Source organism: Aphis gossypii, chromosome 1 (assembly GCF_020184175.1).
Source record: "Aphis gossypii isolate Hap1 chromosome 1, ASM2018417v2, whole genome shotgun sequence".
Classification (NCBI taxonomy): Eukaryota; Metazoa; Arthropoda; class Insecta; order Hemiptera; family Aphididae; genus Aphis; species Aphis gossypii.
In genome coordinates, this window is record NC_065530.1 from 71,562,434 (window position 1) to 71,585,170 (window position 22,737).

A 22,737-nucleotide genomic window follows, 5' to 3' on the forward strand; every position below is an offset into this window, starting at 1 on the left:
TTATGAAACAAAACTTTATAAATATATCCATGAAGATATTTAGATATCATTATTATGACCTAGTAAACATAATTTTTAATCGGAATAAAAAAAAGAAATAATCTACCTAAATTGATATACTTTCACAAAATATGTGTTCAATGAAAAATTCATATTCATAATGAATTAAATGAATACGAATAAATTATTCATAGGTAAAAGAAGCCATAGACATTTTTCAAACAAATAGCATTCCATAGTGATGAAAAAAAAATAGATTAGAAAACCGAATCGAAACAGTCATGTATCCTAATATATACGGTCAAGTTAAAATAATATTCTGGTAATTGTATTAACATATTATATATTATATTTTTATTGAATTATAAGTTTCTATACTATTATAATAATTTTTTATATAAATATGAAACAAATTGGTTAAAAATAATTGATTATACTTTTACGACTTGAAAAACTGCAAGTTTTTTCATCAAAATTCTTATATAAGATGACTCTGGACTTAGATTTTGAATTTATAAATTAACCAACAAATACAGTATTTCAAACTTTATCATCAAAAAGCCCCTTTTTGTGATCCCAAAATTCCCCGTATGAGCCACTCTTAAAAACGTGAAATTTGGACAATTATTCCTTAGTGCACCCCTACTTAGTGGTATATTCGTATCAATACAATTTTTGACTGAACTTTGATTATAAATCAGTCTGTCACTAAACCACATTAATCACATTCGCAAGGATTTTTATTAAATTACATTAAGATAGTACTATAACAAAATACAATATTTATTTATTTTTAGATAAATAATATAATATTATAATAATATTTCGAAATCTTCTCCATATCATCTTTAAATACTTCGAGTTGGTTTCAATTTACTTTTCTAAGTGGATTTTAAATGTTTTAATAATCAGTTTCGACCTATTTCAGCATTAAAATATTACTGTTTTTCAAGTATATAATTTAACAATAACATAATTTTTTGTTTGTTTAAATTTATATTTTTAAATTAAATAAAAAAATCTAATTTACATTGATTTCTTACAGACTATTAATTTTTGTTCTTATAGCTTAAATTGATATTCTACCTGAAATCAACATTCATTTTACAACAGTTTTAATTCGACTCGATAATACTTCAGAAATTATAAGAGTATCTTAACGTGAACACTTTACTTTTTTACAATGAGTTTTATGTATTATAAATGTATCTTATCATTTAATTTTATATTACAAATACTTAAAAATCATTACAATAATTGTGCATTATTTCTGCCCTCGTGATTCATTGGCAGTTTAATACATTAAGAGATCATAATGAACGTTATTATCAAGGAAACTATCAGTTGTAGAAGATTATCATGGACTATAACAGGAGGAATAAAAATAAAGAATCATTCTATAAGTAGTACGGACATTTCAGATTCATAATGACAAGCTTGAGAATCCGATTTCGACAACAATAATAATATTATGGTAAACGGTACGATTATTATTAGGTACATAAATTGATACATACCTACAGACAGCCATTACGTATCGATGTACTGTAAAGACTTATTTTACAGTTTACCAGGTGGTATTCTACAAGCATAATGCAATAATATCATCCGTGCAAACTAGTAAATCGACGGTAAATAACATAACAGGACAATAATAATATCATATAATCGTAATACGATGATAAATATTCCACTGATTTATTTATTTATAGTGTTTTTTTTTTTTTTTTTAATAACCCGCGGATCACTAAAACTTTTCACTGCACTTACATTACTACAGTTTATGACGTATACGGTTATTTACAGTGGTTTACGAACATAATGGTGAGTAAGTGTCAAGAGTCGCGATACTGCGGTGCAGTTAGTAGAAATATAATATTATGTTTATACGCACGTGTTATATAACGATGTATTACCATAACGACCCGAACTCATAAAAATAATACGTATATAAATCGTGTTTGGGGTGGAGTACATATTATATAAATTTAGAAAGAAAGAAAACGTTTGTAGATGCGTATGAGCGCTTATTTCGGGAACGATCGAACGTCGTGGAAATCATATTATTATATCAGTTCATAAAAACCACGAGTTAGTTGTATGTAGCTATATTATAATATAACATGGCGTACATTCAGACGAAAAAATATAAAATCGATGTGATCTATTCCCATTATAAACTATAAAGTACCTATTCTTAAACAGCAATATTTATGATAGTATTTACAAAATGATTTTTTTAGCAGTAGACAAAACTAAACAATAAACATACATTAGGTAACCAATAGATATCTTTATTTATTTACACAATAAATACCTATAAATCATTAAAAACTTGTTTGAGATTAAATTTAAATGTATTAAAATTAATATCTTATGTAACAATACACAACTAAAAATGTATGTTTTCACTTTAAAAAGTAGAAATAAATATTTAAATATTTATAAAAAAAATAGAGAAAAATAGTTTATATTATTTCAAATTATCTAATAGGTATATAATATATATATATATATATTGGTTTTTTATGAACATTGTTATAGGAAGTGGGGAGTGATTTATTATGCATTTATTCAAATTCTGATACTTGTTATTTTATTACTAAACACTGACGATTTTTAAAATTCAAAATTTCCAATAAACATTATTACAGTAATATTATTTACTATAATTCTTAATTCATAACTTGCATATCTTTTAAACTTATCACGTAAAATATTATTATTCTTTGAATAAAGTTATTTATTCAAAAATTGCTCAGTTAATTTTTGATTCATAGAAACATAAACATTATCAAAAAAGTTACCAATTTAACAATAAGACGAGCATTAAAAATAAAATAAAATTTTAAATACTTGAAATATGGGTTCTTAAGTATTAAGAAGTACCTATACTGAAAATTTAATACATCAAAATTACAATTGATAATGTATTATAACAAGGGATAAGAATACTAAGTGTAGAATCTAGTACATTTAGTATTTATTATGTACGTTGAATAATTAAGAAGATAATGTTGTAATATGTATTTATAGGTACCTACCTATAATCTATACTTTTAAATAGGTATATATATAACTCAATAGTAAGTAAATAATAAAAATATTATATTTGGAAAAAATCGTGTAATTGGTGAAGTCTACGCTTGTTATGAAGTACTTGTACCTATATATTATAGAGAAGTGAATAACAAGAGCGATAAAATAAAAAAAGAACCATAAACGACAGTAAATTTTCATTAAATCGAACCTAAATAATATTATTATACACATTATTATGTACATAATAATATATAATACCGAAAGCCGAGTTCGAGATTAGAAGCGAACATACAATTTATTAATAACCGTGATTAAAGCGGTTGCGGATAAAACATTAATGCGGATATGATACATAATACATAATATGTTCTTCACTAGCTATCAATTTTTAACGATAAGTAACAAAGAAATATCGATTATAAAATTATTAAGATTAATTTTCAAAATAATTCTAGAATGGGTGTTATTTTAATATTGGATACTTACAACAAATCTCCTAAACAAACCCTAATATAAAGGATCGAAAAACGATGATTCTAATAAGCCAGGTGTCCTAATAATTGTGACGTATCGTAATTGTTATTCATATCGAAAGATGTGGTGCTAATAATATATAATATAAATCTGTCAGAGAATCTATAATTCTATTGACACACATGCTGCACTGTTCATACATATATTTAATTACCTAATCTAATGTAATAATTATGTTATTTTTTTTTTTAGGAAAACATATACGAATAACTTACTGCTTGTGATCCATATGCCTCTTCAATTCAAATGATCGTAAAGTTTTTATGTTTTTATGATTAAATTATAATGTGGCCAATCATCAAATACCCAAATCAGTTTAAAATTATCAAAATATTATATTATTTAACTTAAGTTTGAATTATAGCGAATATATGAAACAATTTAAATTTGTATAATTTTGTTTAAACAAAAACGAATATTTATTTAAAACAAGAAGATAACAATTTTTAAGCTATTATAAACTAATGATAATTATAACAAGTAATTAATAATCAAATTACATACCTATTTTTATTTGTTGATGAAGAAAAAAGTTTTATATTTGTATTTTTACAATTTGATTTCTTACAATTTAAAACACAACACCGCGTAATAAAGTGTTATATATAAGTATGAAATAAGTTACGAAATCTTTTTTCACGACTTAAGAACAATACAGACTTCTATACCGACGTAGGTACTTCTCTACTCTAAAGTCAATGAAAAAACAATGTTACCGAATTGTCTTCGATCAAGGTCAAGGAGCTTAGAAACAACTTATTATACGAATTACGATTGCAATGAACTTATGTAAATAATTAAAAACGCAGATGGCTGCATTGTTGAGTAGTGCACATGCACTTTATGTAGAAATGAGACATCGTTATCAGTCAAATTGTTGTGGAATCACTACTATTTTGTGCAACAGACTCGTTTAATATAATATAGATAACATACCTATACCTAATTAACAACTCATTTAAAAACAATTATTAGTATACTTGTCTATGTTATACACCTAGAGTATACCTATCAATATTAATAATATAATCTTTTTTTTCTTTTTTTTAAAAAAAATATTGTCTAATAGTAATATATTCATAACATACAAACAAAATATTGGTTATACCTTATACGACGATAATATTTTTTAGCCACTTTTAATTACTGCTTGAGAAAAACTTAAGATTTAAATTCTTGATTGTAATGATAAAATACGAATATATGATCTGTTTACGTTTAGATTCAATCAGATCGTCCATAGTTTAATAAATTATAAATGTATATTTATATAATTAAATATAAAAACCCGAAACAACATAAAATGAATATACCACGAGTATACACTAATTTTATGGTTCAATAGCGTTATATCGTATTAATTTCTGTAAGCATTGGTTAGGTATTTTATCGTAATTTATTACGATTGTTATATTATTATTCTACAGTGTTCTAAACTATAACATTTGTAAAATATTTTATATAAAATGGTCGACAGTAACATTGATCATTTGAGCTTGATTATAAATATTTACGCAGTCAACGATATTAGTCTGCAGACATTTTTAGTGTCAGTGTTGTGAGTTCAATGTTAATGATGGGAAAAAAAAAATGCTAAAACAAAAGTGTAAACAAATCAAAAACTATTTCTGTTAATGTTTTTGCCACCGCCACAGCTCCGTCGACATTTTGGTAAAGTTGGAACAATTACTTTGTCGTGGATGAATGGATTGCCAAAATCAAAAATATACCCAGTACGACGGCGAAACAATTAAGCACTCTTTCGGGTCAAATGTATAGGACAATAAGTGCCATATAAATACCTAATCAAAGGGGTTGACCTTTTTATTATTATTATTATTTTTACATTTTTACTCTGGGGACATTTTTCAAACTTTTGTTCTTTCGGAATAGGGGGCTGTCCCCAACAGGACGCTGGCGACTGGGGAGGTAGGTACTTATCCAAATTATATATTCTGTAAACTGCACACCAAGTGCACTTGTTATACGGCACTTGGAGTGCCTCGTTCAGGTTAACCGGTAAATTAAACGACTATGAAAGTGACAGTACCGACTGTATAAGCACTTGACTGACTTTCGATAATGCTCCTTCTCTTCATACCCCTGGACATTATTATTTGTGGGTGATTTTTTTTTTTTTTTTTAATAACTGTTTTATGTGATGTCTTGAATAGCATATCAGAATCATAAATATACCTGTATAACTGATAAACGGTTGTATTATTATACTGCTGTAATCATAATCGTTATATAAATAATTTTGTAATAATATGTAGGTTCGGATTTTAAAGCTTTAAAATGCATTTTAGTCTACATGCATTTGATATTTAAAAAATATTAAATATCTATTTCAAATTTTCAAGCACAATATTAATAAAACTAATATGAATATATTTAGTACATAAAAATGTATCAATTAATATTTGCTTATAACTATAAATATTGGCAAATTTCATCATATTTTTAAAATATTAATAATAGTTATGTTTATTTTGTTTTAGTGCATAAATAACTTTTATCAGTTAAAATTTTTTTTTATTTTTTTTTAATTATCCTAAGTACCTACAAAACATGTCAAATTATCCATGTTATATTAAAAAACCAACGGTGAAATGTTGACGTGAATTAAAGTTATTGTAATAAAAAATGTTTATTGAAGAATTTAATATAAATGTTTATCTAAGCCAAATATATGTGTTTATACATAAATCCTATCTCAAGTGGAAGTGCAAAATCCAAGTGATGTCACTTTCTGGGTCCTTTCCCTATTTCCCGTTTCTCTCTTGAATCTCATTTTAAGTACATTGTTTATGATCTACCAGGTACCACTTGTCAAATACAAACAATTTTGCTAATGTTATCCATCCAAAATCACAATATTTAAATACATATTTTATTTTTTGTATGACCTATTTTAAATGAATATGACTAAATATTGATTTGATTGTGTAGGTAGAAAAATACCATAGTAGCTTTTGAAAAATAAATAAAATTGTTTAAAACAAATTTTAATAAGTAGTTTCATTGTTCATTTAATTGTGCATAAAAATATGAAATTATTATCAAACAACTACTACTTGTATAAATTCCATTAATTACGATTCATTTTAAACAAAAAAATTGTTGTCGGTAAATTTTTACGTTTAGCCATTATAATAAAAACTAACTTAAAAAAAGATGGTCAAGTGGGTAACGCGCTACTTTTCAGTTACATTGTATTAAATTTTCAAGTTTTTGAGGCATCCAAACTTTTTTATTGACATTTCAAAAAAAAAAAAGTACTTAGAAAAATCGATTATTTCAATTATCTATAAATAGCTCAAAAAAAGCCAGAATAATTTTATTTTGTATTAAATTTAACCATGCATAGGTAACACCAATATAAACATTTTGTGAAAATTTCAAATATTTTCAGTGATTCGTTTTTGAGTTACAACAGTATAAAAAAATCGATTTTTTCAAAAACTGGTTTTGCTACAAGAAATTTCTTACTTTTGACTTCTATAATGCACCAAAAATATTCCATTTCCCACCAGTAAACACCTCTGATTAGTTTGAAATTGAAGCATTATTTCAACAAGTTATGGCATACACAGACACAATAAAAAAAAAAAAAACATTATTGTAGAATCAATACATTCCTCACTACTTTCAGAATCTAAAATATGTACCTACTGTTATAAAGTACACTGTTAATTAATTTGATTCTAAAATTAAAAAGGATAACCATAATGATAATATTAACATTAATATAACTTTGATGTTAATGATATAATTTAAGTGAAAATATTTGAAAATCCGTGAAATAATATATTGACGTTATTCATTTTTTTAAGATCGAATTATTTTGTGAAATATATTTATATAATTATATACCTAATATGATAAAACTATAATATAATAATGCTAAATTATTTTCATAATAACAACATTCCTAAGTTGGTTTATAGTTTATGCAAATTTTACATGAATTATTATACCACGTTTAAAATATAAACTCTAAACGAAGGTAGGAAAAAAATGTTCACACACCCCCATTAAGCCAATAATCTGCTGGCGGTAGACACGAGGGTCAACTATTTTTTCTCGCAGCAGATAAATTTAGCATTTAGAGAAGTGCACTTGAATGCAACAAACAAGCCTTAAAACGATTTTATTGCAAACGACAATATTCGTTTAATCTGTCGTACAAATAAACTCAACACGTTCTCGCTATGAACATTAAATGCGCATATTCCATCGTTTTATGACCAAAATCCAAGAATTATAAAACTCCGTATTAACGATAAAGTGCCTGTAAAAATAAAAATCGAAGAAAATTGAGACAAAATGTTTTTATCCCAACATGTAAAAAATTAAATATTCTCACTTTGAGTAAATTTTAAATAATTTATTATAGAATGTAGATAATAAGAACAAATCTAAGTGCGTATCGAAGAATATCATTTAAATTATTTTATTCTGTTATCAATAACCATACCTCTACAAATTCAAAGTTTGATCTATTTATTTTGTTTTAGATTCTGAGCAAAAAATGAGTGTATTTATTTTACAATAATGTGTGTTTTTTCACGTCTACATATATACAACAAGTAGCTGAAAAATTCTTAGTATTCTTAAAATAACCAAAAATTAAAAGAAACAAATAATAAAGAAAAAATGGAAATTTTTACTCAAAATAAGTCTTTAACAAATCGAAATTTTGATTTTTCTTATAACTTTAAAACGTATTACTGTAAATACTTGAAATTTTCACTAAATGATTATATTAGCATCCTTTACACAAAGTGTAATACACATTATATAATTTTCAAAATATTTTTTTGTTTTGTTAATAATTGAGTCAAATTTAACAAATCTATTACAATAGCTTAATCTGTGATATTTTACACTCAACTCCTAGCTACCATATAGAAGAGTGAATACCTAATTTCGTTCTTTTTGTATGTTTACATTTGTAATTTTCAATATTTATTTATATATAATTTAATACTATTTCTTTTAACAACTATTGAAAATTGTATATTTACTGTGTGATTTTATGATCAAATTCTAATTAATGATCTGTGAAGTATTCTGTTCGTTTATTTTTACAAAATAAATAAAAACATAATATAAACTTATATTAAACTATATTATAAATCAAAGGTTTGGTAATATAATAATGTAGTTGAACGTTCCGCGAATAAAATTTCTTTTGACGATTTTTCGCTTGATCGAGTCGTTGAACTAAGTACACCAAGTACACTTAAATTAAAAAATCTCACAAAGTAGAACATTAAACATATTATATGTCATAAAGTCTTCGTAGTCAATCGATCTTGTTATCTCATTGACGATGATTTTTATGCCTCATATTAACTCATTTCTCAAGGCCAGTATTTATAGTCCATATAATTATAGTCTGGTAACTTTTATCTGTAAAATGAAAGTGTCAAACGTGCTGGCATCCCAAAGAAGCAAATAAATAAATAGTTAGAACTATGCCGGAAAGATTATTTTTTTACTACCTACTCATGAGAATTTTTTCCATTATTATTATCTACATAATATGTTTGTAAATATTTCGAAATTTCCTTTCACGAACCACTCTTATCATAGCGCTATCTTTTTATATTCACGATAATTTGTTTAACCAACTACCCCTCCTCCATATGTGCATATCATGTAACTTAAATCAAACTTCTTTGTCGCACTAACTGAGATTCCTCCAATGGCAGTTTATAGTTTTTTGGTTAAAAATTAACAGATACTATTTAACTTCGACACTCAAGTAAACTACTTTCATGATATTGTGTTTTTGGCTACAGACTGTAGTAAACTATGAAACAGCAAATCAAGAATGATAACTTGGATACACAGTACTTCTTTAAAGATGACTCATAATATTTTGTCAAAATTAATACTGTTTTTTAGACCTGAGAAGAACCGAACGAATACGAAATGTTCAAGTATATTTAAAATGCAAATGATGATTTTCCCCTTAAAATGTGAAAAATCTGACTGGAAAAATGTAATTATATTTATAAGTATCTATTTCGAAAGTGTTTTTTTTTTTTTTTTATGTAATAAGATCACACAAACTTTATTTACGTATATGCTTTATTTTATAAGATAATATGTCAAATAAATTAAAAAATGCCTAAATCTTTTTTTTTAATTCAAATAAAACGAAGTTTATTAATAAAAGTTACCATAAGATTATTGTTTATTAATAAACCATATAATTATAAGTTTATTGAAGATCCATAAGTGAGTAATAAGTGAATTCAATTTAAACTATCTTTGTATTGTTGAGATAGTCACGGGAGACTTCTTTTTCTGTTTACGTTTCAGATAAAACTATCGTTGAACTCAAATGACTAATAAATTACATTGATTATAGGTTTAAACTATTAGTCAAGTTGTTATTGATGCTTATGGAGTTAGAGTCAATATAATAAACTTACTCCAAATATTTTATTATAATATACAAATTTAAAATATAATTATAATTGCGTCTAAAAAAAATACGATTTTATAGTAGTTATATCTTTCATTATATTATATTAATTCAAATTTCTACAAATTTTATAAACGGTTATTGTAAATGTTAAAGTAAATAATAGTTTAATTGCTTAATACATAAAGATAAATATATCTTGACACAGTATTATGATTTTATACTTTTTATTTAAATATTATATATTTTTATTCAAAAATATTTATGTTAAAATTTAATAATAAGCAAGAGTTGTGGAATGTAAAAAATATTATAAAATTAAAAAAACAACTATTCGCTATTGATTTTTATAAAATAATAAAAAGAATATAAAATTACCTTTAGAAAGCATAATGGTATTTAGTTAAAAATGTTCACTCTATATTTTATTTATACTGTTTAACGTTAATTTTTCAACAGATAGCTGCTTTGTATAAATTACTGCTAACTCTATGGACATAATGAAATCATCAAATTTCTGCTATGGGTTCTAATCAGAAACATATTCGAGGATATTTCGATAGAACTACTTGCTTCATCGTATCATATAAAGTTTTAAAAATACTTAACTATGAAATTTAATAAAATCGATGAAATATTGAAATTTAACACATTGAATACGACATTAATTTGAACTTTTTAATTATGAAATTATAATTTTGTTGCAAATTTTAAAATACACGAGTTTGCTACAAAATTAAAATACAAAATACTTACGGAGGACCGTAGTTAATAATTATGCCTTTAAATTTAATATGTTAAATGTTAACAAATAAGACGGTATGTTTAAAAATAAACATATATTTTATTATACAGAAAAATATATAAAACCACATAATATAACATTAACCAATTCAAAAGGTTCTCCCGATTACATGGTAAAGACAATATTATAGTCAAAATTTGGTAAATTATGTAAAGATTCTAATACAACGTGTATGTGAAAATCAGTCTAACAAATCCAATAATTTATTAATTAATAAACATTAAATATAAAAAAAAAATTATTTTTAAAATAGTTAATGACTTTAATGAGAATATGTTTATCAATCAAACTATAAAAAGTAGATTCCTGTAAATAAAAATAATTAAAGAAACTTCGATGTTAATATTGGTGATATAATTTAACCAATTATAATATCTAGAAAATTAAGTGAACTTTAAACTATATACGGAATTTAAAATTGTATTATTATATTTACTATAAGAACTATGTATACACTATACAAGCTTAGACTAGTTGATATACGTATCAGTTCTTATTATTATTGTATTACAATTGAATCATGCTGAAATAAATAAATAAATAATAAAATATTTAAAACTATAATAGTTAAAAAGAGTATAAACTTTTAGTTTTCACCTTCCAAATTTCACCCCAATTCATAAGTTTAGCGATGGCTATGGTTCTAGCTCAAAAATATTTAACATTTTAAATTATATTATATACAATGATACAATGAAAGTACATTGTTAATTTAAATAATCATTTTTTGAGGTATAATTTAATACGAACCGTTTCGATATAATGCATCAAAATATTCAAATATTTTAAATTATAATACTATATAATAGAACAACATTATTACTTCAGTAGAATTTAGAGTTATATTAAAAAACATTTTATAAGTAATTCATTCAAAACAGATACAGAAATACTGAGAGCACAAAATTCAAATTCGATTAATCATATAACCTCATGAAATGGCCTTGAGGAGATACCAAAAGAAAAAAAATCACTGACGTATGACTTGTAAAATACTCTCTAGAGATTTTCGAAAGAGTGCGTTAGCACACGCTTTTTCTTGTTATCTCGAAATATACACATTGCTACAATTTCATAAGAAACATTATTACGGTTTATGAATGATTGTTTTACAACTTGCTAAAAAAAATTTATATGTATACATATAATATGTACGCTTGATACGTGATTTTCTTGACATATTTTCATCCGATTGAAAAATATCGCCAGTTTTTTAAATAAATAATTTATGAAAATAAACCACATAATATTATGAGCAGTACAATGTAGTTCATGTTTTCATACTTAGCATTTTTATTTTCCGAGCCTATTTAATAATAAAACTTCATTAAATGTGACTTTTAAATTAATATTAATAAATTTATTATATATAACTTACAATAAGTGATAACGCGCCGTAGAGAAAAATAATACAGTAATATTAGAAAAACAAATAACAATTTTACAAGTGATCTAAACATAATCATAAGAAAAACAAGACAGAACAATAAATAATAAAAATATTATTTAATTTCACAATAAATTGATAAATAATCACAAGTGTTTTTCAAATAATATAAAAGAAAAGAAAATTAGAACTTAAAATATTTTAACTTGTTTGACAGATTAAAAAAGACATTTTTCACGAAATTATCATTTAATTTAATTATATTTAATGAGCATTATGACTATTTTCATGGTTGTACATAAAACGTATTTGTAGAGCAGAGATTATGATGAGGTATATAAAAGGAACTTTTACTAAGAGCTTAGGACAATCAATTATTATTTAATAATTTATATCATAAGAAAATAATATCATTATTAAGCCGTCTATCTACGAGTAATTAAAGGTTTAATTGTTTAGCTTATATATTACACATAGTAACAATATTTCCTAATTTTTAACTCATATTATTTTTATATATATATAACTAATTTACTTAAATTTAGTAATTATGAAATATGACAATTAATTATTAGATATTATTAGATTATTAGAATTTTTAACGTATTTTAAACTGAAAAAAATAAAAACTTTTATATGAAGTTAGAGTTCAATACAAGCATAATTATAGATTTTCATAAGAAGCGTAACAATTTTATTTTTCACCTAGCTATATTATATATAACTCTATATATTTTCATAAAATATGAAATAATATACATAAATCATAAATATTTCCAAAAATAACTTAGTACGACTATAACAAGAACTATTCAATTTAGAGAAATTTAATACTGGAAAAACTTAAGTTGTAAAACGAATGTTAGACTAAGTTTTAGTACCTATATTATACGAGATAAGATCGTTGCATTGAATATACTTCCGTACACTTCTTTAATTATACATTTATAAAGTTGGATTTTACTCAAATATGAAAACAATTATCTTCAACTAATAAAATTATGTGAGAAAATTAAAACCAGCGTCATTCACGAGTACAATTTTATAATAATAATTATAAATAGTATATTTGATTATTACTATACCTATATTACGCTATTATAATAAATTTAAAATATAAATATTTATTTTATTATTCAAACTACTTTTAGAATATTTTTTAATCCAAAAATATTTAAAATTTTAGCTGGTATAGTTTAAATTAAAACAAATAAACAGATTTTTCAAGCTATTAATACCTAAGCCCGTTATTTAGTACTTTTTTTTTATTTACCACAATTATTTAAAAAAGTACTGGACATTTCTTACTTTTTACCTCCCTAAATACGAACTAGATTTGTTACCAGAAACGAACTTTAAGTTCAAGATTGAAACATTAACTGTTCTAAAAACAGAGCAGATACAAAAAAAATCTTTAAACACACACACTCATACATTATTGTAAAACCAATAGATTCATATCTCTCTGTTCAAAATCTAAAACTAAATCCGTAATTAAAAATAAAAGTAATGATTTTATAAAATTTAATTAAAAACAAATATTAACTATCGTTATAAGTAAACATATAACATATATCATATTATCTACACAATATAATATTATGTACATAATAAAATATGAATATTATTTTTAAATATAATAGTTATAATTAACTGTTGTTTTGGAACTTGTTTAGATAATTTAAGTTTTTTGCCACATTTGATATTTTATTAACAGTATTGGTTGTAACAAATTAATAAAAATATATTATTCAACTGTTTTATAATTTGTGAGAATAGAACATATAGAAACTGTAATTTGCACATTCAAACAAACAAAAATAACACCGAGATCGACATTAAATATTATGTTGACAAAATGGAAACTTCAAACATGAATACTAATAAACGTACGTACACATTAAGAAGTAATAATTTATTAATACTATAGGAACATTAAAATTTAATCCAAAAATACACAGTATTATAAATATTATGGATGTTTATTAAAAATAATAGTAGTACCTCAAACTTTAAAATCTATTGTTGTCGGTTACCTAACGCGTTTAAAACATCATGCTGCATTAGTTATATATTATATTATTGAAAAATATATATATATTTAAATATTTATTAAATGTAATTCCTAAAGCTTAAACAAATATGTACATAAAATTACATTAATAAGGTTAATTTGGTTCAATATAGTGACGATGGATTTTTAGTATCGCAATAAATTATCCTTTGGAAATATAAACGGAATTTAAAATTACAATACTTGTAGTAAGTAGAAGTACCTAATTCTATTATTTTTCTTTTGAAATATTTATCAACCAAATAGTTGCTTAATTTTTTCCACAGACTAATATTCTGTGTTTTTAAGCGTTTCTACTAGACGTAAACCATACGGTTTTTGTTTCGTCGATCGAATGATTCTTCTTGTAGCTTATTGACATAAGTTTTAATTATTTTTATACACTGATTCTAATCTCTTGCCTATATGTTTCATAGTTAATAATTAATAATCCAGGTTGAAATTTCTTTAGTTAGACTATGATATAAGAATAAAATCTAATAATCTTAATACTTATATAAAATAAGATAGACACCTAACTTGTTAAATGATAATATTGTATGAAGCATAAATCTTTCAAAATGTATTGAAGTATCATAAAAATTCAAATAATATATATAATTGGTATTGAATATAGCAAATTTTACTTGGAGTAAAAACATTTATATAGATTATTCATTTTAATGTATAAACTATTACATTAATAAAATAACTTTATATCAGCGGTTTTTAAGTTAGTGAGACCAATACCTGATGTTGTAATTTAAGGTATACACTTGGATAAGGGGGTTGACATTTTAAATCTCACCCTGAAGTTTGGTCAAAATCACCAAGATTTATACATGAGGTATAATACGATATAAATGTGTATTATACAAATTATTTACTTTTTGTAAATACATAATAGAAGTAAAAAAAATTATCTATTTTTATACAGATAAAACTTTGTTTATTTTAGACAAAAAAATGAGTAGTTATATTATAATATTACAATCTTATCTAGATAAATATTTAATGAATTATCTGTTATCTTATCCAGATGATTATTTGTCATATTTTTCTAACACTGCTATAATAAGTAGGTATTACCTAAATTTATTTTTTCTAATTATTTCATATCAAAATATTGTATTAGATATTATAAACAACCATTTTTTCTCATGATACTCAGTTGACATCTTAAGATTTTATATTGTGCAACAATTATTTAAATAATAATATTTATATTTTTTCTAACAATCACAGCTTCCATGATGTTTAAATGATAAGATCAAAAATGGGTATATTTAGTTACTTTAAAGTAGCGAGTTACTAATGATTCTTACTATTTAAAATTTTTAAATAATTTTTAGTTTATAACGTGACACTAAATAATATGAAGGCTAAATAAAGACGTTTAATTATAATTTTATAAAAAAAAAAGTATTTTTTAAAAGAAATTTACTATAATATCAATTAGATATTTCAATTTGTCTAAGTCATTATTTTATTTATACAAAAATCTAAATGGAAAGTGCAATTTGTTATCATAAATAGTTAGTTGACTTTTTATTAGTTATAAAAAATATAATGTACTAAAAAAGATGTTCAGATTTGTAAGTTTAAAAACATTTTGATAGATGACAAACATTTTATAAGTTATTTAGCACTGTATTTTATCAAAAAAGTGTTGGCAATTTGATTACTATCTTAACCACAATTTATAATATCCAAACATTACACTATGTTACGTTATACTTTATTTAAAGTGCAGTAAGTACAGGATTTTCACAACTCATTTAATTTTCATCAATATTTAAGTAGGTATTTGTTTTTATTTATTTATAAAAAAAATTGTACTAGTGTCGTCTAAGTTTTTCTTTTGAAAATATTATTTATCCCCAAACCACATGTTAAAAATACTTTTTAATAACACATTTTTATTTTCAATTATGTACTTATATTGTTAAGTTTTAATTCTTAAATAAATACTTATTCTCATTTTAAACATAAATTTAATAAAAAATATTATTTTTTTTTTTCAGTTTTAAGAAGAGAATTAATTAAATTACTTAAATTAATCTTTACCAAAATATAGAATTCTTCATTTGTTACTCTAAGTTTATTCTGTTTGAGTTCAAAGATAAAAATATATTCATCTTAACTTTATTTTAAAATATTTACAAAAACTAATTAAATCATAATAATTTAGTTTTCAACAGTCAAATATCACCAAAAATGTTATGTAAAATTCCACACATAATAATTGCCAAAATAATGCATTATTTAATATTATAGATGTATTTGAGCATTTAAAACAACACTAAAATAATAAACTATATGTTACTGTCATAAATACATGATGGATATGAGAATTACCTCTAACCGTATATATACAACAAAATTCTAAAGTTAATGAATTAAAATTTCAATTGTATTCATAGAAAAAAAAAATGAATTAAATTATAACAATACGATACAAAACATTTACTAAATCATGATTTCTAATAAATCAACAATGTTAAAACCACGATGACTTGAAATCATATTATATTGTAAGTACTAAAAATTACTTTGAAAACGACTATATTTTTACATAACAATAAAATCGTGTTTTATTACTGTGTGACGATAATTAGTTTTCAATAATTTTTTCTACTTAATTAATAGTTAAAAAAATGAGTAATAATATTATTATACCGGTTCTTAAATGTTTTTTTATTGAGTATCAAAACATTTTTTTTTCTTTCATCGTTATTATCCAAAAAAACTTAGATGCACACAACATATGACGTATACATATTATTCAAACATGAATCATATAAAATAGTACATCGCACTTCTTTATGAATATAATAATATGTCACAATAACACGTCGTGGGGTCGTTACCGTTTATGGAAATTATATCTGGCGCTTCATTGTACAATAACAACATTATTATTTTATTTAAATACGATTGAGACGACTTACCGGAAAACGCGCGCGAGTCTCCGGGCTGGTTGGTCGACGTTGGTGTTTGTTTATTACAATGTAATAATAATACAAAATATTGTCAACTTTATTGTTATTATTATTATTATTACGGCGGCGGATACGCGTGTGACAGTGAACCGGCGACGACGTGACAACGTGTTGTGAGACGGCGGCGGCGGTGTGTTTGGCCCGGAGCCGAATTAAAGAATGCGGAGCGCGTGCATCGGGTCCGCGGCGGCTTGTCGTCGAGCAGCCGCCGTTTCCTGGCCGCCCATTTCCACCCCGCCCGCCCATCGACGATCGCGAATCACGTTCGGTCTCAGCCGACGCCGCCGCGCGGGTTAATAATGTTCTTCTTATTCGGCGGTACCTAAACCGGCGTGGCGGTAGTGGTCCTCCTGTTGCTCCGGTCGCCGCCGCTACAGAAATCGCGGAAAAAATCACTCTTCTGTCTTCGTCCCGAACACACATACACACACACACAAACGCGGTCGCTCGACTATATTGCCGCCAAAAAAAAAATATTTTAAAAATTAATTTACCGTTCGTTAATATCGGGATGTAGTATAGCCGCCGACCGTAATAACAGTAGCCATATGGTACCTATACGACGTATAGTGGTGCAAAGACATTTTAAAGTTTAATACGAAAATTGAAAAATATCCGATTTTCTTACAAAGCAACAGCAGATTATGACGAGTCGTGAGGTTTACTACCGTATTATAAATTGATATGTTGTGGTTGTGCGATGCAGTTCAACAAATTTGACTCATTATATTATGTTTTAGCTAATCCCATTTGTAAAAGGTAGAATGATCGTTCTAGCAAAATGTTTATTTATGTCATGGTTTTATAGTTGATTGGTCATCATTCTCTGAAAAATCAGATGTAAAATTAATTTTAATCTGTTAACTGGTCCACTCAAACATTTATATTTTCGTTTATATACTAATTATTAGCACAGCTTTAAGTCACAACCGATATCTGATCCAAATTACACAAAATGATGTTGATAAAGCAATAGAAAAATCGACCGATCCACAAAACCATTAAATTCTATATTATATAGACGTGAGTATCAATTATTCACGACATCAATGTGAGCAGTTTCCATTGCAATGTCGTAGTGTGTTTATTCACATACGTTAGCCGGCGCGTCGGGTATGCAATTTCATTACATAAGTGTGTAGGGGTTTTCCAAAAGTATGTTGAAATGCTGTCATCGGTAAACACATTTAATATGGAGATATTTTCTTACAATGACAATAACAGGTTATGTGCCAATCACCCATGTGAACACTTTCTTTAAGCTACCTATTTTAGTAAATAAAGAAAGATGAAAAATTTGTAAATACCTGAATTAGTGCAACAACGAAATGTCTATTTTAGTAACACTTACCCACCACAGTTATAAGTTTTCATAATGAATTTGTTCAGTCACAGTCATAAACACAGTATTTATAAAATAAATCTAATTCCTATTTTATTGAATTCATTTACTGACAATAACCATTTAAGACATTTTATTCATTACGAATGATTATTATTGTAATTTATTTTTGTATTCAGAGTTGGAGAAAGAAAAACAAATTAAAAACCAATATATGTTCATTTTAAGGATAATTATTTATGAAAATATAATTTTTATTATTTACGTTTTTTATAAGAGATTAAAAAAAAATGTTGATAGATTCTTATGAAAAAAAAATTCATAACAATATAAAATTCTAAAACATAAAATGCCACTTTTCGTACAGTATGATTTGAGTAATTGCATAGCGGTATTTTCGAGATTTATTTCAAAAATACTAGTAAAATGGATAATTTTATAAACTTACCATCAATTTATTTGTATAAGACCCACGCTTAGTTGGATTTAATTAACTACCACAATCATTTCCATAAATTCAATGTCAGTAGTGTGTAATTATTATAAATACATTTTTTTTATTAACTAGAAAGTAACGACAATTACTAAGAATGTGTAAAGTTTGAGGTTTTCAGCTTTTAGATGTAGATTTAACAACACTGATCTTTTACGTGTATTATGTTATTATTATTAAATATAATATCATGTAATAACTTTAAATGATTAAATATAACTTTTGATTATAACAATTTAAATGCATCTAATTATTTACATTCGTTTGAGTAAATGATTAAGTGTAAGATGACAGTTTTTGGGATAAAATATCTGTTATATATAATAATAATAATAATAATAATAAAAATAAACAAAAACGAAAACTAAAACAAACTAAGAGTGAATGTTAAATGTACATACCTTTGTTTATATACCACAATGTTTTAACTATAAAAATTATACCTGTAAGGCACAGGAGCATAATAATACGCGCACCAGATTGCCCACCATCTTTGCGCACCTACTACACCAACTGCTCTGTGTAAATGCATATGTAATAATATATTTGTGTAAATTGCTCAATCAGTAGTGGTCGGAAATGCCAGGCAAATACCGATGAATTATGGTTTACAAAGTGAGTGCATATGTGTATATAATATGTATGGTTGTGTGTACAAGGTGACTCAATTAATAAGTGGTAACTCAAATGAATTACATTAATTATCTATGTATATTGTGGCTAGTAACACATATTTTAAAAAAATAGCTACAATAGCAACAACACAAATACATAAAAAATTATTCTGTTGGTCCAACAACTAAAAATATATAGTCAAATTAAATACCTATTAAATGGTAATTCATATAATTTTAGTTGTATTGATTATTTGTACTTACCATCGTATCAAAAAAGTTTCTAATATCCACTAATTAAAAATAAATATTAAAAATCTTTTTATCATTTTTAAAATAAATCTTTATTTACTTTGATTAGTAATTAGTGTTGTATAAGTTTTTAAAAATCTAAGCTTTAGTTCACCTTATTTTATTTAAGCTAGATTTTTTATAAATTTGTTTAATTATGTTGTTGAGATTATTAGTCTATTATTATATGATTATATATTTGTCTGTAAGATAATTATCGTTCCATATGAAATTTTCACATCTAATTTATATTTAATAAGCTATAAAATTAACAATTATAATAAATTATAGTATCTAAATTCATTTATATATTCGTATAATACTATTTAATAACATATTAATATTATTATTTGCTTGTTTTTATTACGACAAACAAAATATTATATTGACATGTAAATGTGATGCAATTAATGAATGTATGCAGTTTGTTGGCTAAATCAAAATGATACAAAATCCTTTAAAAAATACTATTAATATTTTTTTCATACAATAAAAATATTATGAATTTTAGTTTTCTAATAATATTTTTTGAATTATGTGAATTTGGAAGACAATATTCAACAAATATACTCGATCTTTCCTTAAACGCCCATAAGTGTATAGTTGTTGAATAAACCCGTAAATCTCAGGCTACCCGCCCCTCGCCCAATGTCTTAATAATTGCCAGACCTACGAGCACACCAAAAGTTTCTGCAGGCATTCTCTAAGCGCAGTTATGTGAAATACGAGGATAGAAACCTAACCTTTAGAATCGCCCACCTAATGTGCTTTTTGCTTCGACGCCCATTCATTACATTACTAAAGCCTGTCCAATTTACACAGGCAAGTGGTTAAGAAAACGACAATTCATACCCGAAAACCATCAAAACTACCAAATCAATCGTTTAATTCAAAACTTCCTATCGCCAGCTTATACCTACTATGTATGAATCTATAAAAAAAATACGTATAATTTAAACTTAAAAACGATTAACCAAATATATTCTAATATGTTTATCATATTTTATATTCATTGAAATGTTATTATTATAAATGATTGACATTCAGTTGGGTCAAAAATTTAACTTTAAGAAATACGTATATTACAATATCAAGTATGATTATTGTTTTGTTTTTTTTATTTAGTATGTTAATAATTAAAGCAGAGAACATTTTTTTATGATGTCAATACCATTAACAGATAATCAAATAATAATAAAAAAAAAAAACATTTTGAGTCAATTTTTACTATTTTTATATTTTGTTATAATGCAACCACGATAAATGAGAACCATATTGCATGTCTAAAGTTATAGAAAAGTAAAATCCAACATATTTAAATTTAAAATAAATAAATATTATAACTAAATTATCTATTTTTTAGCATCAATAGTATTATAATTTATACATAATTTAAGGTAAATTGCATATTCTCTTTTAGACATCATTATAGTACTATCATATTCAAAGTAGTTTTAATATAAGTAAAAACACGAGACTCTTAATCTCAGGGTCAAGAGTTCGAACCACACGTCGTCATAAACGCTAATTATTATCAACGGTTTCCATAAAACGAAACAAACGCAATTAAAGTAGAATAATTTATTACTGTTTTGCTCTTCAATGACCGCAATATATTATTATTGCTAAAGAATCACTATTGTCTCTTCTATTATATTATTTGCATACTCAATAGTAGGATTGGCTTGTAAAGTATACATACAATAGTCAAATCTATTCTAATATTTTATTTTAAATCAATTTAATATTGATATAATAATCTACCTTATAGACAAATCATGTTATAATTCACCGTCATACATAAATAAATGTAATTTTTCCATTCATACTCCGCTACTGCTGTAATCCTCAATACTACATCGAGAGTTACTCAAGTGATTTTACACAGTATTTTTTTTTTTTTTAATATAATAAACATTGAATAAATGTATGTATACATTACTATATTGTTTTAGATTAATATGTTAGTTTAAAGAGTAGCCAATTTTTAATGCCTATAAAATATGACATAAAAAAACTTTAATTACATCAATCAAACAAGCCGATTTACAATACTAGCTATTCCCTGTAATGCAGTGTTTCCCAACTTGGGGGGAGGGCGTGTAAACATTACTGAGGAGGCGCAAGCAATCATTACGAAGTAAAATTTTACTTATTAAATTCATTTTATTTTACGATATAGAGAAATAATGAAAAATTATTATAGCAGAGGGGCGCAAGATTTTTAAAAATCTAAGGATAGAAGAGGTTGAGATTCACTGTTGTAGTAAGAACAAACTAAGTTCCAACTTAATAAGATGAGGTATAAAAATCAACAGTCACTTAATTTAAAAGAAAAAGAAAATGTGTTTCAAATGTATGTACCAAAATATATATTTAGCTTAATGTATAATATACAGTTAAAAATAACACTTAATACAATATGTAAGTTAAATTCTGTTTTCACTTTTATGTTATGATCGGTTTATTGTTTATTATACAAATTTAAATTTGAAAATTATATTTTAGATGTATGTATTTGTAAAATATTTCTAAAATATATTTTTTCAATTTATTTATGACATTCGCACTATTTACGATTTTCATATAATGTTTTTGACATTGAACTCTTCACGAACAACCAAAGTAAATATAATATTAATATACCTATTGTATTGATTTGATTTTATTTGTCATGAATTTTAGAAATATTTAAATAAAAATATAATAATAAATATTGTAACTTTTCATTA

At 24.6% G+C, this 22,737-nt stretch overlaps 1 protein-coding gene across 3 annotated transcripts in view; it reads right to left on the reverse strand.

Annotated features, from left to right (window-relative positions):
- The window catches only part of LOC114127190 (lachesin-like), a 129,319-nt gene extending 111,909 nt beyond the window's left edge, over positions 1–17,410 (reverse strand). For 2 of the 3 annotated variants that reach the window (XM_050209390.1, XM_050209378.1), the window contains exon 1: positions 17,215–17,410. The gene's annotated coding sequence lies outside the window, so the exon portion shown is untranslated. Of the gene's footprint in view, positions 1–4,080; positions 4,265–17,214 lie in introns of those variants that run through there. The other variant, XM_050209384.1, reaches the window with a different exon arrangement.
- Positions 17,411–22,737: the final 5,327 nt, after the last annotated feature.